Genomic DNA, 27406 nt, shown 5'->3' on the forward strand with positions numbered 1-27406 from the left:
TAAAATATGGTACTGGGCCAAAGCAATCCTGAGAAATAAAAATGGAGCTGGAGGAATAGACTCCCTGACTTCAGACTATATTTCAAAGCTACAGTAATGTATGGTACTGGCACAAAAACAGAAATATAGATCAATGGAACAAGATAGAAAGCCCACAAATAACCCATGCACCTCTGATCAATTAATCTACAACAAAGGAGGCAAGACTACACAATGGAGAAAAGATCGTTTCTTCAATAAGTGGTGCTGGGAAAACTGGATAGCTATATGTAAAAGAATGAAATTAGAACATTCTCTAACACCATACACAAAAATAAACTCAAAATGGATTAAAGACCTAAATGTAAGGCCAAATACTATAAAACTCTTAGAGGAAAACACAGGCAGAACACTCTCTGACATAAATAGCAGCAAGATCTTTTTGGACCCACCTCCTAGAGTAATAAAAATAAAAACAAAAATAAATGGGATCTAATTAAACTTAAAAGCTTCTGCACAGCAAAGGAAACCATAAATAAAATGAAAAAACCCACAGAATGGGAGAAAACATTTGCAAACGAAGCAACCGACAAGGGATTAATCTCCAAAATATACAAACAGCTCATGCAGCTCTATATCAAAGCAAACAAACAACCCAATCAAAAAATGGGCAGAAGACCTAAACAGACATTTCTCCGAGGAAGACATACAGATGGCCAAAAAGCACATGAAAAGATACTGAACATGACTAATTATTAGAGAAATGCAAATCAAAACTACAATGAGGCATCACCTCACACCAGTTAGAATGGCCATCATCAAAAAGTCAACAAACAATAAATGCTGGAGAGAGGGTGGAGAAAAGTGAACCCTCCTACACTGTTGGTGGGAATGTAAACTGGTGCAGCCACTATGGAGAACAGTGTGGAGGTTCCTTAAATAACTAAAAATAGACTACCATATGATCCAATGATCCCACTCCTGGGCATATATCTGGAGAAAACCATAATTCTAAAAGATACATGCAGCACTCATGTTCATTGCAGCACTATTTACAATAGCCAAGACATGGAAGCAACCTAAATGTCCATCAACAGAGGAATGGATAAAGATGTGGTACATATTTACAATGGAATATTTTTCAGCCATAAAAAAGAATGAAATAATGCCATTTGCAGCAACATGGACTGGCCTAGAGATTATCATGCTACATGAAGTCAGACAGAGAAAGACAAATATCATGTTATCACTTATATGTGGAATCTTAAAAAAAATGATACAAATGAACTTACTTACAAAACAGAAACAGACTCACAGACTTCGAAAACAAATATATGGTTACCAAGGGGAAACGTGCAGGGGAGGGATAAATTAGGAGTTTGGGATTAACATATACACGCTACTATGTATGAAATAGATCATCATCAAGGACCTACTGTATAGCACAGGGAACTCTACTCAATATTCTGTAATAACCTATATGGGAAAAGAATTTGAAAAAGAATGGATATATATGTGTATAACCGAATTGCTTTGCTGTACACCTGAAACTAATACAACATTGTAAATCAACTGTACCCCAAAATAAAAATTAAATATGGTAGTAGGTACCATATTTTTCTACCACTAGTCATCCTACAAGGAAGAGATAAAGGAATCCAGAAGTGTTTTCGGACATACCTGAAGAATCAGCTTCTGCTTGGATGAAAGAACTCCTAAGGTCTGGCTTTGAGAACCAAATGTTTCTTTTAGTATGGAAGTAGATTAGGTTAACTTCTCTTTTTTTCAAAACCCCAGGGCTTGGAGCAGGTGGAGTGTGACTTTCAGTCTGAAACGGAGAAGTGCCTTCTTTATTCACCAGCCGTATCTGGAAGAATCAGTAACTTGATTGACGGAGCCCTTAATGACCTGGTGCTTTACGTTGCATAATAGTGCTGCAGGTGTCTTTCAAAAGGATGTTTCAGATAGGACAGTGAGCCCCCTTCCTTGGTAAATCATACTTCACCATACACAAATAAGTTCTTTGTTTGGCCTGGAGAGTGTGTTTAAAAATCTACCAACTCCACTTGGACTTACAGCTGTCTCAGACAGTTCTATTTTTCTTTCTGATGACAGACACATTTATACCTGTTCTTCACCCAAAATCTTTCTTTTGCCTGAAATAAGGTAGTAGTTCTATAGTTCAAGAATTTCACTTTATTCTAAGAGATAAAGTTTATTTTCTAGCTTCTGTCCTGTTGATTTGAAAATTAGGCGATGGTGTCTCACAAGTCCTGGATTTGATTTGGCTTGGAGAAATGTTGTGGTCTCCTGGAAATAGTGGTGATTATCTGGGAGGGATCTGAACTGAGCCCCTCTCTCTGTAGAATAAGAACAGAATACTCATGAACAGACTCTATACTGTACTGATGGTAATAATTTTAGACCCTTACTTGGGAACGAAAATTGAAAAAAGTTTGAAATGGATATTATAAGTCCTAGGAAGAAGGTAATTTCCTCCTTCACATCTACCTTCTCCTCCCCTTCTTACCTCGTTTCTTCCTTCTTTTCTTCCATCCCTTTCTCCTATTCTTCTTGTGCCAATAAACTATAGGATATGGATTGCTATATATAATATGTATTATATATAATATTTATATTACATCTTTTTATAGGTAGGCAGATGTCAATCTTGCTGATTTTCAAATAATGAATCATGAACACAGGAGGCTGGAACCATCACCATGAACACTACTTGGGTACAGAATTAAAGAGGAATGTTGCAGAAAGATGAATGAGAGTCTTCACCCCAGAGGCAATACAGTTATGGACAAATTCTTTTTTGAAAATTGTATTGGCTTGTTTGTTTAGATCCTATCTTCTTCCCCCAAATAATTGGATGTACCTTAGAATATAACATACATATACCATAATATTCTCAAAATGGGAATAAAAATCATGGAGAGAGAAGTAAATACAGGTATAAAAATACTAGTAAAATATACTTATTATAATAAAATATTACAGTTAATTGTGCATTTCTTATAAGCTAATGCAAAAAAAATGAGTCACATACTCCTTTTTAACAGGATAAAGCAAAATAGCTCTTTAGTAAAGAAAACCTTTGCCTGTGCTAAATTTTTAAAGAAATTTAATATATTCATACTATGCGTGAATATTTATGGTACTCTTTAGTTTAAAAAGCTCTCTTCTTTTTTTTTTTCCCACTAATACAAATATATAAGTATTTTTGTCTCATTTTACAGAAGAATAGATTGAAGCTCAGAGAAATATGTTTTGGTAACCAGTAAATTACAGAGTGGGAATTCCAGCCTATATCTTTTAACTCCAAATCTTGTGTTCTTTTCACATCACCATGTCAGAGACATTGGCCACAAAAATGGATGCTGTTTTCAACAGTACATTTATTGAAGATGCAGGAATGGAGATAGCATATGACCATTTCCTGTATTGACCCTTGGTTAAAAGCTGAGGGCATAGAGGTTAAAGCAAAATTCCTTGAGTGACTTGCTGTTTTGGGTAATTTACTGAAGTCTAGGTACTCTGCTTTTCAATAATTCAAATTTATGTGAGTTTAGGACTTCAGGATAACTGAAGGAATTGAGGCAAGATGTACTCCTCAGACTAACAATCTCACTATTATTTTCTTGATTGGAAATTGTGTCAATCAGGGTCCCTGCAGGAAAGAGATGGCACCACTCAAACTGGGTAATTGAAGTTGAATGAAAGGACTCTTTACAAAGGAGTGGGCAGAATTTAGGGAAATCAACATGGAGCAGTGCAGGACTTCCAGAGAGGAACCAGTCAAGGAATAGCACCCCTACAGGAAGGGAGCTAGAGGAACAAATTCTTTGATCAATTCACCAATCTCCTGCTGGGACTCCCATTGAATGACCTCAACAGAAAGCTAGAGGACATGGGAGCCCTTTGATACATTCCATATAGGTCAGTGTTCAGAGGCAAACAGCAGGGTGGAGAACGGTGGAGGGTGAATCTGGAGGTGCACACAAGCATGAAAATGGGTGGACATTGGTATAGGAATGAGTTCTCTGGAAGAAGCAAACAGAACAGAAATTTGGTAAATGCTGATCAAAGACCTATCTGCTCTCAATCACAGCTGGGATGGTTTTCATATAGATTAAGTTAAAAAAAGGAAAAAAGAAAAACATTTCTTGAACACCAGTACATTCCATGTACTGTGTAGGTCACTTTCTATAGGTCTGCTCATTTACTTCTTGCAATAATAACATTGGATATAATCATCACCATTACATATGTGGGAAATTAAGGCTCAGAGAGGCTAAGAAATTTATACTATAAAACAGCCAGTAAATAACAAATCTGAGATTCCAATGCAGCATTTTCTAACATCGAATCTTGGGCTTTCTTCAGTTTTGCAATTTTCCTGCCCACTTTATATGTCACCACAGGAAAGCCATAACAGTTCTGCACTGAAGCAGAAGCTTAATGTTTCTGAAGAAGCAGTTTTGGATTACTTATATATACAAACCAGGGTTCAATCAAGACCAAAATTACTACTCAAGAGTATGGTAGAGCGTATTTAAATTTGGAAACTTCAAAGACAATAACTAGTCATATGCCTTCCCCATAATGATAGCTGCCATTTACTGAATATTTAAAATATAGGCTATTCACTTTCTATGCATTAAGTTAATTCATCCTCATATCAATCATACAGAGAGAAAATTTGAAAGTGAAGAATAGAAGGAGAATGAACAAAGTAAAAGCATTAAGGACAGAAGCTAGACTTCTCTGAATAAACCTTGTCCCTACAATTATAAAGCAAAATAAAATAATGAAAAAAACCTTTAAATTCCCCCAAAACAGAAGAAAAAAACTTTTAATTTGATATAAATTTGTGGGCACAGCCCAATAGAGAGGAACATTTTCAAGTGATTTAAAACAGAGTAGTTTATCTGTACATCTTTAGAGGGGTGTACCCCAAGGACAAAACTGCCCAAAACTGTAAAAAGAAATTCTGAAACTGTTTGGTGTAATAAAATTATGAGTAATAATATTGATATTGTTATTCTGAAACTACTATACATACAATGTATTTTGTATACATAATTAATATGATATAATACAGTAAAGTAATATCACTTGAACATAATCACTGTCATTAGGACCTAAGATTTTTAGTATAGTAGAAAAAGAAATATGCATATAAAATCGAAGAATTTAAATAAAACCTCTATATTATCACTGGAAATGGAAATATCAGTACATATTTATAACATATAGCACTGTACACTTAAAAGACTTAAAAATAATATAACAAACTGGTACCAAGAAACACCACCAGCATACACATTGTTATCTGAATATCTTTTCCTAGTAGAGGAGACAGATTGGAGAAATGACAGATTCTATCTATGACAGAAAATGTACAAGATGAGCTTAAAACACTTTATTATACCAGAAAGTAAAGAAGCTATCAGAAACTATTGGGGCCATGCCAAAAGGACTCAGGAGGCAATGTAAAGAGACTCCCACTGGACCAAGATGAAACATTTTATGCATCTAAAGGCATAATGAAATTTATGGGTTAAAACACATCAAAAATGTGAAAAATCAATGATAACATGTGCCATTTAAAAAGAAAAAAACACAAATGGGACCTAATTAAACTTAAAAGCAAAGGAAATGATGGACAAAGCAAAAAAGACAATCTACAGAATGAAAGAAAATATCTGCAAATGATATGACCGATAAGAGGTTAATAGCCAAAATATGTAAATAGCTCCTACAACTCACTATCCAAAAAAAAAAAAAAAAACCCCAATTAAAAAAATGGGCAGAAGACCTGAATAGACAGTTTTCCAAAGAAGACATACAATGACCAACAGGCACATGAAAAGATGCTCAACACTGCTAATCATCAGAGAAACGCAAATCAAAACCACAATGAGATATCACCTCACACCTGTCAAGAGTGGCAATCATCAAAAAGACCACAATTAACAAATGTTGATGAAAATGTAGAGAAAAGGTAACCCTCATAATATGTTGGTGGGTATGTAAACTGGTGGAATCACTATGGAAAACAGTATGAAGTTTCCTCAAAAGACTAAAAATAGAGCTACCATATGATTCAGCAATTCCACTCCTGGGTATATTTCAGAAGAAAATGAAAACACTACTTCGAAAAGTTACATGCATCCCAATGTTCATAGCAGCATTATTTATAATAGCCAAGATATGGAAGCAACCTAAGTGTCCATCAACAGATAAATGGGTAAAGAAGATGTGAGATATATATTTTTACACACACACACACAGGAATATTACTCAGCCATAAAAAAGAATGAAGCACTGCCATTTGCAACAACATGGATGGACCTAGAGAGTATTACGCTTAGTGAAATAAGTCAGACAGAGAAAGACAAATACTCTATCACTTATACATGGAATCTAAAAAATAAAAACAAATGTATATAACAAAACAGAAACAGACTCACAAATACAGGAACAGACTAGTGGTTGCCAGTAGGGAGAGGGAAGGGGGAGTATGGGATTAAGAGGTACAAACTACTGTGTATAAAATAGATAAACAACAAGGATATATTGTACAGCACAGGGAAATATAGCCATTATTTTGTAATAACTTTAAATGGAGTATAATCTATAAAAACATTGACCCGGGATGTTGTACACCTAAAACTAATATAATATTTTAAACCAACTATACTTCAATTAAAAAAGAAGGGGGAAAAGTCAGTGACAAACTTGAAGTATGCTAAAGAACGAATTTTCAATTTTTTTCTGAAAGCTGGTAATTAGAGAAAGAATCAAGTGTCCTACCTGCTTTTCCTATACAACCTCAGGATAACCAAATACCTGAGGTTTATTTTTATAAAAGTATCCCAGCTAACAAATAACAGAGAAAGAATTAGAAGATTACCATTTTGCAAACCTCGAATAAAATAGTGGATCTAGGTAACTATAATCAATGGCTATTAACATCACACAAAGAGAGGAAAGCGGACACCATGTGCCTCCTGTTGGAATTATGAAATACATTCTAGGAAGTATTTTTTTGCCAAAGCATTGACATACATAAGTCAAATCAAGCTTCTGGATATAACTATCAGTTTATGGGAAATACAGTGGTAGAAGAACATGTTAAATATTACCATAGAGTTGGCAATCAACAAAATCCAGAATGTGAGAAATACTACAGAACATCACTAATAACTCGATTTCTTCACGAATAAATTGTAAGGAAAACAAAAGAGGGAGGAGAAGCTATAGTTTAAAAAAGATCTGAGAAATCCATAAAAATGTAATGTGTGGATATTGTTTGGATCTTGATTTAAAAAAAAGCAAACTTTAAAAACAAATTTATGAGATAATTAGGAATATTTGACACTGGATTTTTTATATTAAATTACTACAAATATTTATGTAGATTAATGATATTATAGTTATGTTCTTCAAAAGAATCCTTACTTTTAGGGATACTTACTTAACTAAAGAAATAAGATGTCTGTGATTTGGTTCAAAATAATAAAGGGGTTTGGGGGTTGGAGTTATGTGGGAGGGTTGACAGAACAGAAGTTACTCTTAATTGTTATTTGTTGAAGATGGGAAATGGGTATGTGGGGGGTAGATTTCATTATATTTCTCTTTACATATATATTTGGACTGTTACACAATAAGGTTTTAAAAATGTGTTTCAACAGATGGGATTGCCAAATTCCACATGTGAAGGGTTCAGAGATTTAGATAATTTAAGAAAATTGTTTTAAATTAAAAACAAAGAGCTCATCCAGTCATCAATTTAAAACTGTTCTTCCACAAATCCTTTTACATGTAATGGGTATGAATCTTGGTCTATAAACTCTGGTATGTAAGAGAAAGAACTTCTTCAAAAATTTTCCTGAAACTCAATTTAGGTTCTATTTAAAGATCCAAAGAGTGGAAATATGTGGAAATCTAATTTCAGTCAATTGAGGATTACCCCCTATTTTTCCCTGGGGTGCGTCCAAATTCAGGGGACTTACCATATTGCTATGGTCTGGGATTAAGGGGTATCTGGTCCTCAGTGTCATTTGTCCATGCTGACATCTGTGGAAACATCTATCATGCCATCTGATCCTTGATCTTCAGTACATGCAGATCACCGGGAATCATCCCTTTTCCAATCCTCCAGGCTCCTTCAGGCCTGGCTTTTTCTAGTTGATAATTTGGTCTCCCTCTCAGATGCAAAGGAATCATTGTGACTCCACCAGGCTGTGGTATAGAGAATTTTTGTGAGGTTCTCCCAGCCCTGTCTGCCTGAATACACAGCACAGCTACTCCTTCTTTGGGGTCTTGCCTCTCCCAAGTACTCTACCCTGAAAGGAAGCACGCATCTCCTGTGCTCTTGCATTCCACAGATTTTCTGGGGTTTCGTATCATTCCTTCCACCACTGGCCCTCAGTCCCACACATGGTCAGTGAAGTCAGGGGGCAGGATGTCTTCCAGGCACCTACTAATGTCGACTGCACCTACCTTTCCCTTCACTTTCTTCTCTTTGCCATCTCAAGAACACCATTCTAGTCTCAGAAGCAGGAAGCCTTGTTTGTATTTTTTAATCTGCTCTGAGTCATTTCTATTTCCCTGAGAGCTAGGCATTTGAAATTCAAAGACCAAAATGAGACTCTTATATCCTTTCTGAAACAACCCCTTCCCAATGGGAATGAATGGGCTGCCTAAGTGTAGAGCTAGGCAAGGGAAGGGAAGGTAATAATAATACTAACATATTTTTGAAAATAGTAACAGCAACAAACATTAAGTGGCAAGCACTATTCTTGTATTCTAATAATTCTAAGTATTAATTCATTGGCTCCTCATAACAACTCTATGAATTACTATTACCTCCATGATGTAGATCATGAAACCGAGGCACAGAGAGGTTAAATTACCTGCCCAAGGTTGCACAGGTAGTAAGTGGTAGCACTGGAATTCCAGTCCAGGCAGTCTGGCTCCAGATCTGTGCTCTTTAAACCATTAAGAAAGATAGGCTGGAAAAAAAAAAAAAAAAAAAAAAAGACCCAATACATTTGAAAATGCTAGTTGAGGTCTTTTTTGCATGTATATTCCATTTTTGTAAATCATCCAAAATATGAAACCAGCTGCCTCTTTATCATTTTCTTTTCTTCATCCACATACAGTGTAGATAATGTGGAGAAAGAAGGAAACTTCATATTTACTGCAGTCTCACAGATACATCTCACTAGAGCCCTGGAATTTACATGATTAAATTTCCATTTTATTTTAGATGAGGACACTAAACTTTAGGTTAACTAATGTTCTGATGGACCCACAGTGAGGACGTGGGAGTACTGTGATATAAACCCAAGCCCACCCAACCGACCAAGGTCATGCTTATTCTCTGACCACACCAAAGAGCTGAACTGCGTTTTGACCTGAAATTGAAGGTGGACAGTTGCAAGGCCCCTACGAGCATCTGACCCTGCCAGGGGAGAGGAGATTCAGGCCGTGGGCCTGTCAAACAGATACCTTTTCACCAGCTGGGACTCTGCTTGCCTTTACACAGCATTAATGAAAAGGCTAGGGGAGTAACAGATGGAACACACTTGAACCTTCCAATCAGGGTTCTTCGATCCCCTTCGGCTCCTCTCCGCAGCCGTACATCATCTGCATTAAAAAGCCCCGTGGATCTTTCTCAGCTGCTTCCCGTCAACCCACATAACGTCCTTTCCGGCACTCCTCTGGGAGAGTCCCGTGTCCTCCTGTAATAGCAGACTGAGGAGGGTGCAAATAATTAGAACTTAAATTGTCAACTCAGACTCTCAAGTCAGTCACACAGAAAATGCGCCAGCTTGACATACAAGGCAGTCTCATTTTATGGAAATAAATGATCTAAACTGCTTAGTTTTGGGCAAAAGTTGATAGCGTATTTTATGTGTCCCAATCACTCATTTTTACGGGAGCAGAAGCAATCTCATTGATTAAGATGAATACTTCGGAGCCAACATCAGCAAACTCGACTTGGGTTGTTCGTGGAGTCCCATTCATTTAACTTTGGCTTTTCTTCTCTTCCCCTCACACACCATCAGAAATGATACATTTAATTCAAAAAGGTGTTTGTAGATGTAAATGTATTTAGGAATAAAGTTGCTCAGGTATATAAACGCTGTGGTCTCTGTAAAAAATAAATTGTTATTGAGACACGACTGTATATGGCAAACTTGTTATCGCAATTCTAAATTGCTGCACAGAAAACACACACACCCAGACACACACACCTTGACTAAGGTTAAACTGTTCTCCTCCCCTTCTTGTCATAATAACTTAACATAATGATAGTGCTGTCATTATAAATATTTGGAGGTTTTCTGCATCTTGATAATTGATGGATTCTGAATGTTGGAGAATGATTTTTAAATCAGCGCAAGTGTCGTGTTCAAAGTGTTTCCTTGGATTTTGAGAATGAAAACCGGAACCATCTTGTATTTCTTAGGAAATGAGCGGGAAGCAGGAGAGAGGCAAATACACCCAGCGCTCTGTTATTTCCTAGGTCTTCCTCTGGTAAATTGAAAATGGTACCTCCCCTCTGTGAATCTACCACCCTCCACATGCTTGGCCCGAATGCCATACACCTGCTCAGCGTCAGGCGGAACCCACCGGAGCATATGGCAGCTCACATATTGCCTCGTCCCAGGATGGACTGGGAACGCTGGTCACCTAGGCTCTGTTTTCAAGTGGTGTGAAAGCAGCTGTGGGAAGCCCAGAGGATGACAGGTTCTCACTGCGCTTCTTACCAGTGGGAAAGAAGAGCGAGGGGAACAGAAGGGAGATGTTTTCAGATACCCAGCAGCTCTGACTTGACTCTTCTGTAAAAGAACACACCACACACTGGCTTTCCCCACTGTGAGCAGATGCATTAGAAGGGAAACCTCGATTTTTTTTTTAAACTGCTTGTCGATGGTAGTAGGCAGAATTACGGCCCCGAAAGAGATCCAACTTTGAATCCCCTGACCCTGTGACTATGTTATCTTACGTGGCAAAGCAGAATTAGATAGCAGATGGACTTAAGGTCGCTAATCATCTGCCTTGCAAATAGGGAGATTATTCTGGATAAACTGGGTGGGCCCAGTGTAATCACAGGGGTCCTTAAATGAGGAAAAGGAGGCAGGAAATGTCAGAGTAATAGTATGTGAGGACTTGACCTGCTGTTGCTGGTTTTGAAGATGGAGGAAGAGGTCCGCTAGACAAGGAATGTGGGCAGCCTCTAGAAGCTGCAAAGGGCAAGAAACAGATCTCCCCTAGAAACTCCAGAGAGGAACAAAGCCCAGCCCACACCTTGATTTTAGCCCAGTGTGACCCAGGTTGGAACTCTGAACTACAGATACTAATAGAATAATGTCTTGTTTGGAGCTACAGGTTGTGTTCATTTGTCATAGCAGCAGTAAGAAACTGATAAGTGGAGTTCTGGCTTGAGCTGTGGTTCTCAGCTTTAGAGTGCATTAAAATCAGCAGGGGAGCTTTTAAAAGTCCTCAGGCTGGGGCCATGCCCCAGCGCAGTCATGTCAGAATCTCTGGGAGTGAGACCCCAAAATCAGAATTTTATAAACTCCCTGGTGATTTCAATGCACAAGCAAAGCTGAGAAGCAATGATTTAGTGGATAGAACCCCCAACAGTGTTTGGAGTCAAGAAAGCTGGGTTCAAATTCCACTTCTATCATTTCAAGATTGAGCTCAGTTTATTTCACCCACATATTAAGTGCACATGTACACATATATTTGTGTCTATAAAATATAAACGTATACATGTATGTATACATATGCACACACAAACAGCCCTTCTGTGAAATGGGAAGTTATTTGTGAGGTTTTACATGTAAAAGCGTCTAGCAGAGAGTAAATGCATATAATGAAAGTTATTTTAGTATAAGTAGTTGAGAGCTATTGAAGATATTTTTTACAATCCTTCTCTGGCAACATCAAAAAATGTGTTTACAATGAAATGCTACTCAGCCGTAAAAAAGAATGAATTAATTCCATTTGCAGCAGCATGAATGAACCTAGAGATTATCATATTAAATGAAGTAAGTCGGACAGAGAAAGACAAATGTCATATATTATGGCTTATATGTGGATCTAAGAAAAATGATACAAATGAACTTATTTACAAAACAGAAATAGACTCACAGACAGAAAACAAACTTAAGGTTACCAAAGGGGAAAGGGGAAGAAAGATAAATTAGGAGTTTCAGATTAAAATATACATACTACTATATACAAAATAGATAACCAACAAGGACCTACTGTATAGCACAGGGAACTCTACTCAATATCTTATAATAACCTATAGCAGAAAAGAATCTAAAATATATATATATGTATATATGTATATAATTGAATCACTTGGCTATATACCTGAAACTAACACAACATTGTAAATCAACTATATTTCAATTAAAAAAAATTTTTAAATGTGTTTATTTTCCAATTTTGTATTTTTCTGGGCCTATGTGTCTCAAAGTATGTTCTAATGTGGGAGCCATACTTAAATTTATGTCAGATCACTGACATCTTGGGAAAAGCAAGATTGTTTTGTAAAAGTCTTTTTCATAATATTAAAACACTTAATCTGTCCTCACTGATTAAGCTCTTAGGCTCAGGGTGCCTGCTGTGACCTCAGGCCATTTCCTTAACCTTGTTCCAGCCTCTGTTGCCATGTTAATAAAATAGGGACCCCCAAGTCTCCTCTTTCCCATAGTTGCTGTGGGGATTAGAGGCAGCAAATAGAAAGTATCTCGCACAATGCCTGGCCTGCAATCATGACTTCATAAATGAAAAGTTTATAGTACTACGGGTCAAGTCCAAATCCAAAGAATGGAATGGAAGAATGAAGTGGAAATGCAGTGGGGGTGGGAACAGAGGACAGTGAGTGGCTAGGCAGGGGGTCAGCGAAGACACTCAGGGATGTGGCTGGGCCAGAGGTCCATCGCTTCGCACCTGCCCGGCAGGTGTGGCAGAGGTGGGTACAGCTGTGTGCAGGGGCTCTGGCCTGCTGAACACCGTCCTCTGAGCCAAGCCTCAGGAGATGTGGAGACCTAGGAAACCTGGTCGGCTTCACAGACACTTAAGAGCGCGATGGGCCAGCCCATGCCCAGATAACGCAGGTGTTTTCAGCCACACCTCCCAGCTCCGACGTTCATCCCCTTGTTCATCCCTTGAGGGCAGGGGCTGTACGGCTCATGGTTCTCTGTCATCTGACTCCCCAGCTCAGTTCTGGGCACACAGCAAATGCCCAGGAAAGCCTGGCTCTTTCATTTGTCCGTGAGAGTCACATAAAAAAAAATGAAAAGAAATGTCACACATTCTGTCCTCCTTTTGATTGCAGTAAGTGGAAAATAATGTGGTTGCTGAAAGCAGGGCCCTGAGGCCAGAGTTGGGACCACAGAACTAGTGCCTGTTGAGCTCGGGCTCATGGTTTGATCTCGGCTAGTTTGCCGGTCTTTCTTAGAGTCAGTTCGTCTGTTTAGCGGCGATGGAGTGAGAGAAGTATCTGCTGTGTCAGTCTCCCAGGATGAGTGCCCCAGTCAAGTCCAATGAGTATGAAAGTTTTCCAAGAATTTGAAATCAAGTAATAATTAGGGGTTCAAGGGAGGGAAAAGCTCAGGTCTGGCTGGGGAGAAAAAACTTTTTGAAGAAGCTATCTAAGGGTTGTAGCTAAAGAAATTTTAAGTTGTTCAGGATTCTTGCAACTGGTAGAAATGTGTTAATGGTGAACACAGATTGGATAGGGCATGGGCTGTGAAGTTACGGACACCTGGACTCAAATCCCAAATGTATTCACTCACTATATGTGGAACCTCAGCCAAGACACAACTTCTCTGACACTAGGTGTCCTTTTCTACAAACAGGAGTGATGATCTGGATAATGCAGGACTGACAGTTAATGAACTTTCACTGTTTCCTTCTAACAGTGCCTGCAAAGTGGAATGCGAAAACTCGGCCTCCTCCCCTGTTTCATGGGGCCCTCTCAAGAAGCCCAGCTGTCTAGAGGACAGATTACACTTGGAAGTCTCCTCTTCCTAAAAGGCAATAATTATTTATTCTGATTATAATTTTTAAAGACTTATTATAATTACATATAATTTTATATGTTATATGTATATGTGTTTGTACATATGCATATATACATATATATATATAAACACCCTTACATTCTTACATAAAACAAAACCAATAAAGCAAAAGCTCTATTAATCCCCTTTTGAGAGAATAGGTTTCCTTTTTAAAAAATCAGTTTTCACCAGTGAAACATGAAGCCAAACTATTGTCCTATCTGACTTCAAGGATCAGACAGCTGGAATTTGTTCCCTTGAGGCACAGTCAAATCGAAAACCATCCTCAACAGGCTCTAGAGAAATGCACTTAGCAGCTCCAGTGATTTGTGGGTTGGCAGCCTCTTCCTGGGTCCTAACTGGGACCAGATCAGCTGCCTCCAGCCACTCCTAATATGCCCTCTTTACGCCACTCTACTGTGGTGTAGAGTCTAAGAAAGAACATGGGGCCAGGAATCAAAAGATGGCAATGCTCACAGCCTAGTGTTTCCTGCTCCTAGCCGGTAGTACAAGGCAGGTTATGGAAACTCTGCTTCTCAACTCCCTCATCTGTGAAATGGGAATGGCATTAGTTATAATTATGTGACAGGATTGCCATGAATACAGAATGACATCATGCTTTAAAATCTTGAAGTATTTCTAAAATATGAAACATTATTAAGACATACACATAATGAAAAATGGAAGAGCATTTAGAAGATACAAGAATGGAAGGTAAAAGATTTAATTGCTTATTACTTCCTTCTAACCACATTCCTAAGACTAATTTCATAAAATCCCCTAGGTTTCATCCTTTGCTGTTGTACAATATCTACTCAGACTGCAATTTATAGCTCGGAACGGTCTGTAATGAAGGCCTTTCATTCAACAAATATTTATCAAGCACCTACTAAGTGCCAGCCCTGATCACACCAGTGAACAAAACAGGCAGAATGATGGTGCTTCTCTGACTTTTAGAAATTCCAGGGATGGTGACTTGTGAGAGTCCTCTGACACAGTGAGGCCCCGGGCTCTTGTTTTCCTCATCTTCTGCCCAATATAATCGTGGGGCCCTGATCTCTCAAAAATCCACTACTTGGCTTTAGTCCAGGGACAGGCATTTGGTATTTAAGCCAGGCCAGTGTTTGGTGCTCAGAAGTTGCACAGGAACCGCGTGCTGAGTGCCAGCAATGCTGTCTGAGCACCGGTATCTGGGTTTAATTTCCACTGTCTGTCAGATGGAAGCTTTGATCAGACCCTGCATTTTTTCACTTCTCCTAAGTGACTAGAGGCTACTACCAGCCCATTACCACTGCCTCCGTGCGAGCTCTGGGTTGGCCGTGACATCAGAGATTTATTTACATGAATTTCCCCGGAATCGCCCTGCACATGCTTCTCTCTCCCCACTCCAGTCATGGTACAGTGAGTGCTGAGGACTCAACACGGGAGTGAATGTGTGTCCAGGAAGGTAAGGGATGGGAAATGGGGCAGGGGACCCACACTACTGCAGAAGGAAGTGCAGCGCAAGTAAGTGACTGCAGCTGGCTCTTAATGGCTTTTCTTCTCTGCCGTCATTTTCCTTTAAGCCCAAAAGAAACTCTTTGTAATACGTGTTAAAATTACGGTTCAGATTTCTGATGATCAAGTTACATAGATTAAAGTAATGGATACCAGACTCCGCATCAATTCAGGTATAAATATGGATGAAATGAATGTACATTATCCACTGTTATAAATCTGTGTGTTCAAGGAAAGACATAAATCTCCCAAACCTTTCCTACCTCAGGGTATGAAGGGTTTTTTTTTGTTTTTCCCAGTGTTTTCGATGAAATTATGATTTGGAGTAATTTGCAGAAACCTCTGGCTTTTTTTTTTTTTTTACAAGAAAGGGTAGAGTGTATTATTTATAATGGCAAGTCATTAAAATGCTCCAGGAAGTCGTCATTGCGGAGGGGGCTGGAGAGGGAAGTATATGGCCTTCCAGATGTGCGCGTGTGGGGAAGGGCCGTGCATTTAGAGAAATTTATAGCACCTGGCTCCACTGTAAAGGGTTCTTGGCCTGGGGGAGTTTCTCTTTGTGCCCCTACCCACCTTGGCCCTATCAACACTTGTACACGGAGGGGCTCAAAGCCATCAGTGCGTGATGGACACATGGCCACAGGATGTTGTGGTCTGGACGGGAAGACAGAGTTCTCACTCCTGCTAAGCCACAGGGCTGATGAAAGTGTCTGAGCTCCTGGTAGCCTGGGGCCCTCACAGGAGCAAGAAGAAGCCTCATGGTGAGCGGGAAAGAACAGAGGCAAACACTGCAGACATGCCTACCCCAGCGTGTGGCTCAAGAGCTGGATGTTTGCTCACCCCCGTTTTCCCCTCTGAGTTTTACAGTCTATAAAACGAAGGTGATAATATGTATTCCATAAGGCTGGGGTGAGGGCTGAATGAGACTGTGTGTGTGAAGGCACCTAGCTCTTGCCGCTGAAACTCCTAACCGGCAGCTTCGTGGATTCATGAGCACCATTGTCCCAAATGGAACTGCATCATGGACCCCTGTCCTCCTCTAGCTCTCCTCCGCTAAGGCCCCTGCTGACCCCACATGGAGGTTCAGCTGTTGCTAAAGTCCTGGGTAGTGAATGAAGAACTTAACAAGGAGGCCAGGTTCTCTCCGTGGTATTGCTCCACGCTCCCTGCTGTGCGGCGTCCAAATTAGCCAACAACCACTTTGTCCCCATTCCAGCCAGCAGAAGGGAAAATGGGAAAAATAGGGCACGCCCCTTCCCTTTAAGGACCAACCTGGAAATGACCTGCATCCTTTCCTTCACATTCTGGTCAGAACTTCGTCAGGTAGCCAGCCCTACCTACTCATGAAGGGGACTGGGAAAAGTGTCCTTTAGCTGGGTAACCATGGACCTAGTTAAATTCCCTTACCATGGAGGAAGGGGACGTAGATATTGGGGAATAATTAGCTGTCCCTTCTAAAGGAGGCTGGGGGATCACAGGGAATTGTGCCAGAAACTCAATTAGAGCCATATGCTTGAAGAGAGATTTAGGTTCTGTAGGGGTGGAGAAAGGAAGATTGTTACCCCATGGATCATGAAATGTGTTTATGTCCAATAATCAGATTAATTAGGATGTAGCTCTCTGGCTCAATTTGTTAATGTAAAGATTCCAGGGGCCAAGGTGCCTGGGCCTGTTCTATTACAGGTCAAGTGAGGTTGACTTTCCTCTGCAGCCACAGGCAGTCACCCTATGTCTACCATGCCCAGCATGGTTTTTACTTTGATACTTCCATCCCATTTCCCACGGCCTGCCACGTAGCTATTCATTCACAATTGTTGAATGAATGGACGAGTGAATGAATAAACGAGATAAAGAGTGAAGTAAAAGATGTAGAAACTGGGCAATGGGATGGCAGGGATGGCAGTGGGCACTTTCAAAAACAAAGCCAAATCAGAAGATCTAAATAGACATTTCTGCAAAGAAGACATACAAATGGCCAACAGGCACATGAAAAAATTCTCAACATCGCTAATTATTAGAGAAATGCAAATCACAACTACAATGAGCTATCACTCACACCGGTCCAAATGGCCATCATCAAAAAGTCTACAAACAATAAGGGCTGGAGAGGGTGTGGCAAAAAAGGAACCCTCCTACACTGTTGGTGGGAATGTAAATTGGTGCAGCCATTATGGAAAACAGTATGGAGTTTTCTTAAAAAAACTAAAAATAGAGCTACATATGATCCAACAATCCCATTCCTGGGCATATATATTCAGAGAGAACTCTAATTCTAAAAGATACGTGCACCCCAATGTTCATCGCAGCACTATTTCCAATAGCCAAGACATGGAAGCAACCTAAATGTCTATCAACAGAGGAATGAATAAAGAAGATGTGGTACATATATATGATGAAATATTACTCAGCCATAAAAAAGAATGAAATAATGCCATTTGCAGCAACATGGGTGGAGCTAGAGATTATCATACTAAGTGAAGTAAGTCAGAGAAAGAAAATATCATGTGATATTGCTTATATGAGGAATTGAAAAATATGAACTTATTTACAAAACAGAAATAGACCCACAGACATAGAAAACTTATGGTTACCAAAGGGGAAAGGGAAGAAGGATAAATTAGGAGTTTGGGATTAACAGATATACACTACTATATATAAAACAGATAACCAACAAGGTCCTATTGTAAAGCACAGGGAACTCTACTCAATATTTTATAATAATCTATAAGGGAAAAGAATCTGTAAAAGAATATATATATGTGTGTGTTTGTAACTGAATCACTGTGCTATACACCTGAAACTAACACAGCATTGTAAATCAACTATACTTCAATAGAAAATAAATAAAACATATTGAAGCTTAAAAAATAAACAATCAAAAAACAAAACCAAATCATCTCTATTCACCTGAGCCATCACCTCCGTTACTCTTAAGGGATGTCCTTGCTTCTCATTTATACAGAAAGAAAAAAGCAAAAACTCCCTAGTGCCCACAGCAGCCCAGCAGACTTACCAGCCTATGTGTCCACCATTTGTTCCTTCCTTTCTGTTTAATTGAGATATTCCACCGGGACCTACAGTTCCTCCCTTCTGCCCTTCAGGGCCTTATTCCACCATTACGCCCTCTCCCAGACATCTTCACATCCCTCCTTCTCTTCCAGCTCCTTCAGACCTTAAATAAGTTCATATATCCCCCATCTTTACAAAATTAAATATTCATTCAACCTCCATCCAGAGTTGTACTGTCTCCTCCTCCCCTTTCACAGCCACACTTCTTGGCTGAATTCACTGTTCCTTCTTCTTGAACCCACTCCCTTTCCATCCATCCCACTGATGTTTGTCTTCCCCACCCCTCCCACTACCCTGACACTGCTGGTCAAAGTCACTGATGATCTTCCTGCTGCAACTGCCAAGGGCATCCTACAGTTCTTATCTCACTTGGCCTCTTGAAAGCATTTGACCCTGTTGATCACTCCCTTTTTGAGAAGCTCCCTCCCATGGTTTCTGTAAGCCATCACTCATCCTGGTACCTCTTGGATGCTTCTTCTATGTCTCCTATGGACTCTGTTCCCCCCACTCATCATTAAATGTTAGTGTTTCTCAGGCATCTCTTCTGGGCTATCGTCTCTTCTCACTCTGCACACAGATCCCTGGATATCTCATCCACTGCCACTGTTTCTATGCATATATAATCTATATGCGTGTGATGTCCAAATATGAAATACTTCCTCTCTAGACTGCAGAAATAACTGCCTCCTGGACTTCTCCATTTAATTATTCTAGAGGCAACTAGAATACTTCATGTCTAAAATTAGATTCAGGCTCTGTCACTTCCTATCCTTGTACCTTGCCTGTGTCTCATTTGTAAATTGAGGGTCATAATAATTCAGGATTATAATCTATATGCACGTGATGTCCAAATATGAAATACTTCCTCTCTCTAGACTCATGTTTTTCTAGCTCTAGTTTCTAATGAAAATTTCTTCATGCATATGCCGCACATTAATTACTTTAATAATAACAGTCCTAGTGTTTTGCTTTTATAGTTGTTTACCATTTACAAAGGGATTTCACATACATGATCCCATTTGAGTCTCACAATAACTCTGTGTGGCTCAGAGTGGGTAAGTGAATTATTTAGAGTTACACAGCAGTGTTGGGACATAAATCAGGGTCCCCTGACTCAGTCCAGTTCCAAGGCAGATTAAAAGTACAAAAGTTCAATCAGTGCATACTCCAACCTAGGCCTGAAACAGATGTGTGTGCAGATACCTCTTGGAATATTGCAAAGACTCTTAAGTCATTCTTGTTTGTTTTTGTATTCAAATGCCCAAATTCAGCTCTGTTCTCCAGTATTTTCTGATTTCTTATTATGTGTTAGCTTTGAGCGAGGCCCTGATTTTTTGTGAATGGACTCGCTGAGTCTGAAACATCTGGATTAGAGCAGGTAGACAATCAAGCCTGACCTGTTAAAACATCAAGTGTAACTTTCAAGAGGTCTTCTTTACAGTGATAGGGGTTGTGTTACCCAGGGACAGTAGTCAGTTGTTTTGTGGAACCTTTCCGTCTATTCAGCTCCGACATCTGGCTCCCAGGACACCTGATATAGAGAATGCTGAAAGCAAAGTAGCATGGTAACTCAAGGCTTCTGCTACTCAGAGCAAGAGCTTTCATGTAATCTCATAAAACTTGCAAAAGCTGCTAGCTCATTCCTGAGACAGCCATCCTCTCTCCCATCTACTTGGAGAGGAGAAGGAAATCCAGTGTTGGTCACCTCTTCCAAAGAGGGAGCCAAGGAAATGCTCCCAAATATCCCCCAGTCTCAGGAGAGCAGAGACCTTCCTGGGAGGAAGAACAGGGGAGCTCTTCACAGTGTACTCTGAGGGCGGGCTTGGGCTAATGTGATGCCCACCAGCAGGTCCCCACTCTGCAAGCACTCTCCTCTCACAGCAGTTCCCCCCGCCCATCTTCCCTTGCAAATGCAGAGATTGAGGGCAGGTTACATGAAAGAAAAGGGGTTCAGGGTGATGGTTAGACTAGAAAGTGAGCCTAGTGGACAAAACGACACTATCCTACCAATCACACCCCTACCAGCATTTCTGCCTTCGCCCAGGTTCCCACAGGTAGAAAGAGAAACCTGTAGACACCAAGTCCCTGATGAAATCAGCATAAAACTTGGCCGCAAACACGTAGGCTTTAATCTAATCCCCTGACTGATCATTGGCTGCCTTTTCAAGAAGTAAGTTAGACTTGGGTACAATAGTTGAGACCTCTCGACTTTAAAGAAGTGGAAAGAGGAACTATCAGGCATGGAATCGCCCTTCAAGCCTCCTTTGTGTGTGAGAAGCTCAGAGCAGACCTCCAGATCCTGGAGGCACCAACATGTGGTCCCATCTCCTCTCAGCGGAAGCTCCGATCTCCCTCTTCCCAGGCCCTTCAGCTGAGGATGGGCTGCTCAGAAATACCCGCTCATGTGAGTCCTAGGGCTCGACAGGGGCAGCGCCTTAGGGGACAGGGTGCTTGCTACTGTGCCACATATTTAGTTAGAGCAGAGGTCAGTCTCGCCCAGCAGTGCCTCAAATCCAACCCCTTCCTAGTCAAGCTTCTTGGGAGGGGCCTTACACAGCTGCATGCTGCTTATAATCCCAGGTGGGCTACAATCTAATTTATTTGGCTCTCAGAAGCCCCTTCCTTTCTACTTGGAGGTCCAAAATACCGAGAGCACCTCCTTAGCCCAAAGGAACCAGAAGCCCACAACCCCTCCATTAGTAAGTGCAATCAGACCTCAGGGAACATGGCACTGTCCCGAGGAGGTGCAATGTGTCACCCAACCCCAGGAAAGACAACTAGGGTCATAGAAAGAGGCAAGTGTGAACCATCCTCCGAGAGACACTGGATGGATATGGGTGAGTTTCGTGTGGCCAAGGCCTATAACTCAAGGAAGAGAAAACGAATCTTCCAAAGGACCTATCAGTTTGCCCCATTGTCTACCCCCAAAATGGTAACCTTGAAAACCCATCTTTCATCCAGTGTTATCTAAAAGGAATCCCATTTTCTTCTATGGCTTCCTTTGCTGTTTCTAAGATGCATTAACTCAACTATCATTTCATGAATTCGTAGAATATTCAGGTGTCTGGAATACATACACCCTGGAGAGGTGAGGGTTCCATATTGCATTGCCCTTACTCTGCTAGGGAGACAAATGAATCAACTGACAATTACATTTCAGAGAGATGGGGAAAACACAGGGGATACTGGTCCAGCTGTTCTGGTAGGCAGGGTGTGAGAAGGCTTTCTCTGGGGTCTAGCACAGCACGAGAATCCCAGAAGAGTCACAGCCAAGGACAATGGTTTGGAGGAGAAATGTCATTTAGATCACTAGGGGAATTAATAGCTGACCCTCACATAGTGTTTTTAAGAAGGCACTGTTCCGAGCACTTAGTATGTACTAACTCATTTTATCCTCACAGTAACCCTATGAGGTAGTATATAATTATCATCCTCGCTTTATAGCTAAAGAAAACAAGACTCAGGGATGTTAAGGAGTTTGGCTAAAGCCATGAGAATGGCATGCCTCAGATTTTCACCCAGATGGTTTGGTTCTGCAGACCATGTTCTTAGCCTGTTCCCTTCATGGCCTCTACTACAATGATAAAAATCTCAAATCTGGAGCCAGAAAGCAGAGAATGAACAATGAAGTGTGAAAAGAGGAGCAGGGACTTTGTATACTATACTGAGTCCTTATTTCTCAAATAGGGGTGCAGATATTGCCAAGGGTATGTGATGATTGGTCAGGGGACATGACAAGCCATCATCCATTATTTTGTAAGTATAAATGTATAGAAAAATATCTTAAGTTTGTACTCTAAAATTATTTTGTTGACACACCACACAAAAGCAACAACAATCAGCTACTTGATCCTATAAGCTGCATTCGATCCAATGTTTTGTTTATTACACAGGGTTTACAAAACAAAATATGCTTAATTCTATTTGTTACTAATGAATTCCCTGATAATGCAAAAGTACAGAAAATTGTTCTCTGTGTGTATGTGTATGTGATTTGAGGCTTATTATTTTCATTTATTTTAAAGTGAATGATCTTGAGTTTGAGAATATTTATCAGCGATTAAAAACTGGAAGTTTTAAGCATTAACTTGAAAGTGGTAAAAACTCTGCAAAATGAGCAAAATCTAGAAATAACCTGAAATCACTGACCAAGAAAGCCATGGCCCTGCCTCACTACATACTTTATAGGAGGAAAATGGTAGCACTAACCAATGACACTTAATGAACAGATAGTTTATTTCAGAAGATAGCTTTAAAAGTCTGTGCTTAAATGCTTCTTAAAATATGTATCTTGCTGTTGCGTGATTTTCTCGCTTCCAGGGCTTAAACTTTGATGCCATAAAAGCATAACTACATATGTATTTGGCATTAATTTTTTTTTATTCCTGCAAATTCTGTAGGATAATTATCTGAACTTTTTGAACCCCGAAGCATATTTTAGATGGGACCAATATGATGAAAAAAATCAAGCAAACAAAATATGCTTAACATTTCTTTTGAGTTCAATATCAAAAATCATCTTGGGGGACTTCTCTGGTGGCGCAGTGGTTAAGAATCCGCCTGCCAATGCAGGCGACACAGGTTCGATCCCTGTTCCGGAAAGATCCCACATGCTGCAGAGCAACTAAGCCCGTGCGTCACAACTACCGAGCCTGCGAGTCACAACTACTGAGTCCGTGTGCCTAGAGCCCATGCTCCGCAACAAGAGACACCACCGCAATGAGAAGCCTGTGCACCACAATGAAAAGTAGCCCCCACTCACTGCAACTAGAGAACGCCCACGCAGCAACGAAGACCAAAGCAGCCAAAAATAAATAAATAAATGAAGAAATTAATTAATTTTTAAAAAAAGAAAATCAACTGACCAAAAAAAAAAAAAAATCATCTTGAAAGGTGAAACACAAGTAACGGGGGGAAAGATACGGCCAAATCAAGTTAAGGTCAAAAAGAGGCAACCATGCTGAAAAAGTGTCACTATTGAATGATACTATCACACACTGTTTTTTAAGGTGCTCAGAAATATATTCTTGAACAAGTGGTTGAAAAACTGAAATTAATTTGATTCTTTAATGTCTAACTATATAAGACACTGATGCTGGTTTTGTGGTCCTTTTATTTGCTTTTCCTATATTATTTTTAGATTGAAAATATTTGGATTAAAATATTTGTTTGCAAAGAGTGACATGATATAAACATTTTCAAAATAATATATAAATTTAAAAATAAGTTTGTATACATATAAAATATATACATACACACATACACATGAGTTGTGTACTCAGATCAAAACCACCATGCACCCTCGAATACATTAGTCACCTTTGTATTATTCTCTGAGAATGCATCACCCAAAAAATACATCTCGTGAATTTCTCAGTATGTTCAATGGAGTAGAAAACTGACAAATCTTATTTAATAAAGAAAGTGGTGTGAATATTCATCTCAAGATAAAGCCAAAATGAAATGAGATGTAGCTTTGAAAACCTACTCTACTCTGCAAAATGTATATTTGTTTAACCCAAGAAATAATTGAGGCGTGATTTTCTAATGAAGGACTAAATGGGTCTTTTTGTCATAGAAGGGGAGAAACATAACAGAGAGTGGGAACCTGTATAAAGTGAAGGATTTCATTGTTTTCCTCCATGATTAGATAGTGGTCCACAAATTTTGGTTCTCTGGATGTACAAACATGTTCAAACATTCTATGAACAAATGAAAAACAAAACTGAATATTTATTGACGTTTGGCAATTGAACGATGAGGGTTAATTTGGGAATTTTGTTTTTGAGAATCTTATTCCACTTACATGTGATGAAAGTTACAAGAGTAATAGGAAAATGAAGAACACTCCCCGTCATGCTTCTCTGGAGAGACCGTATACTTTATCATCCAAATCAGTAATGGAAATGGGTCCTATTACTTGAGACTGAAACTTGGCCCTATTTAGTAACATGCCAGGACAATGTCATAAACCATGACTTTTGAAGTACTCCAATAAATTCTGCCACTATATATTTTGCCCTATACCCCCAGACATCTCACCCCAAAAACAACAACAAAAAAGAATAAAAAGGAAAAAAGAAAAAGAAGATATAATACAGCACCATTTCCCTGTATGATGGTTAATTTTATGTGTCAACTTGACCAGGACATGGGTGACCAGATATCTGGCTAAACATTATTTATGGGTGTGTCTGTGAGGGTGTTTCTGGATGAGATTAGCATCTGAATTGGCAGACTGAGTAAAGCAAGTTGCCCTCCCCAATGTGAGTGAACCTCATCCAAGTTGTGGAGGGTCTGAATAGCACAGAAGGGTGGAGGAAGGAAGAACTGGCTCTCTGCCTGTTTGAGCTGGGACATCAGTCTTTTCCTGCACTTGGACTAGGAATTATACCTTTGGCTCCCCTGGTTCTCAGGCCTAGGGTCTCGGACTGGAACTATATCACTGGCTTTCCTGGGCCTCCAGGTTACAGACTGCAGATTGTGGGGTTTCTCAGCCTCAGTAATCTCATTAGGCATTTTCTTATAATCAATCAATATCTTTCTCTCTCTCCCCACCCCCATATATATATATATAGATAGATATAGATAGATAGATAGATAGATATCTATATCTATATATATATATATATACACACACACACACATATATAGAATATATATATTCTCTCTCTCTCTATATATATATATATATACGCACACATAGAGAGAATATATATATATTCTATTTCTCTGGAGAATCTTAATACACCCTGAGATAGTGAAAGATATTGACAAGTGGACAATTCAGATGGTTCCCTTCCCTTCCATCCCTTCCGTCTCTGATCTTGTACCACATGGTTGTATTTACCTGCTTCAATCCTTGTGAGTATTTCTCTGGAAGAGTTTGAAAAGAATGCCATAGGCAAATGGGAATCACTGAAGGAGTACAGACCAGAGAGAGGCCTCACAAGATTTGATTCTAGAGCAGTCACTCATTCTTGCTGCAGGGAAGCTGATGGAGAGAGGCGGGGTAAAAATTGAGACATGGATTCAACTGATGTGGTCAGTTGTCCAGGTGAGAAATCATGAGAACCAGAGCTCAGAACCTGAATATGAGTGGAAAATATATTAAAGGTATGAAGACGCTTTAACATTTCAGGTTAGAAGTGGCTTTGGTCAACCATGGAAACTCTTTCTAACCTGGTTCTCTATAACTTGATGTCTAAGCTACTCCTAGTCAATTGACTCTGTTTCAAGGCTCCAGTTCCAAATTTCTATTGGCAAGGAACTGAAATGGCAAAGAATACCTGCTTTATATTTATTTGAGGCCAGAAGATGGGTTCACCAGATATTAATGTGGCAATCCAGACCTATTTCCAGGTAATGGGGTATTCAGAAAATGGAAGTATGGCACGTTTTCTTTAGTAAACATCTGCATATGAAATAGGAATTGGGTTCTAAGCATAGCACAGGAGGAAGAAGAAAAGTGAAATGGAAGGAAATTAACATTTGTTAAAAGGTGGCCATTGTGCAAGGCACTTTGCATATCTGTTGCTTGTGACCTTTCCCCTGAGGTAGAACAATTCTTCCTGCTTTATAGATATGGAGAGAGGTAAATTTCCCACAGTTATGTGGCTGTTAACATAGGATTCAAGATTCCAAACAGGTATATCTGTCTTGAAAATACAAGCTTGTCCCGGCCTCTGCGAGACGCTGTTTGACCTAGCATGCAGGGATGACTAGCTTTGGGACCACCCCTCTTGGAATAACATTTTGCTTCCTGGCAAGAAAACAGGAAGCCCCCAATATAGTCTCTAACTAGCCTCTTTCTGGAACAAGTAGGTCTTCCTCAAGTTCTTTTCATGATTAAATTGTATCCCTAAAGGCCCCAAATTAGGTCACTTGTATCTGTGAGTTCCAGTTCCACTTCACCTATTTAATTAACAAACTTTAATCCAGTGCCTTCCATATGCCAAGCCCTAGGCCATGCTACAGGCTATATCAAGGCTGACCCTGCCCTCAAGGAGCTCTCAGCATAGAAGAGAGGAGACATGGGTATAAATAATCACGATGCAAGGCAAACATAGTATCATGTTAAAGATACATCTGGAGTGATATGGAAATTTTAGAAGAGATCATCCAAGGAAAACTTCGTGGGTAAAAAGACATTTGGGCTGGGCTGGAAGGATACACTGAAATTCAATGTATGGCATTGGTGTAAGGTGTCCCAGGTGGGGAAAAGTATAAATGGAGGCCCAGAGGCTGGTAATCAGGAGCATGGGTGGGCAGGGAACAGCAAGTAGCAGTGTAGCGACGCTGAGGCCCCAGCCAAAGGCGGTGAGACTCAGGTGCTAGATATTTTTCCCCATTCTGACACTGACATTTGAGAGTTTGATTGGGTTCCCGGCTATTCTCAGGAACGGCTGTGGCAGTCTTCAAGGCTGGTGCAAGGCTGAGTCTTTCTATCTCTGTGCAGACTTTTTCCTTTTGATGAGCCCCTGGCCATGGGAAATCCACCTCATCTCCTGGAACTGTTATCAAACCTCATACTTGCATTTAAAATGGGGTCAAAAAAGAAGAGAAGAAAAGGGCAATTGATTTGTATGTTTCAGTCTTTTCCTCAGGAACACGCTGAGCTTTCACTCTGGGGTGACTGCAAAAGAGACCCTGCCTGTGATTAGATCTGTCAGGCAGTGGCTGTGTTACGCCGGGTACCTGGGGAAATGAAACCACGGGCAATTGCCAATGTCTGCGTGCCGGGGAGCTGTCTG

General features: G+C 39.9%; 1 long non-coding RNA gene across 2 annotated transcripts in view; it reads left to right on the forward strand.

The window, feature by feature from the left end:
- Positions 1-27406, forward strand: part of LOC118897220 — a 149984-nt gene that overhangs the window by 116052 nt on the left and 6526 nt on the right. The window contains exon 4 of one of the 2 annotated variants that reach the window (XR_005020373.1): positions 2634-2870. The exons of the other annotated variant lie outside the window; for it this stretch is intronic. This is a non-coding gene — a long non-coding RNA (uncharacterized LOC118897220). Of the gene's footprint in view, positions 1-2633; positions 2871-27406 lie in introns of those variants that run through there. 2 annotated transcript variants of the gene reach the window in all.

Source organism: Balaenoptera musculus, chromosome 6 (assembly GCF_009873245.2).
Source record: "Balaenoptera musculus isolate JJ_BM4_2016_0621 chromosome 6, mBalMus1.pri.v3, whole genome shotgun sequence".
NCBI classification, from domain to species: Eukaryota; Metazoa; Chordata; class Mammalia; order Artiodactyla; family Balaenopteridae; genus Balaenoptera; species Balaenoptera musculus.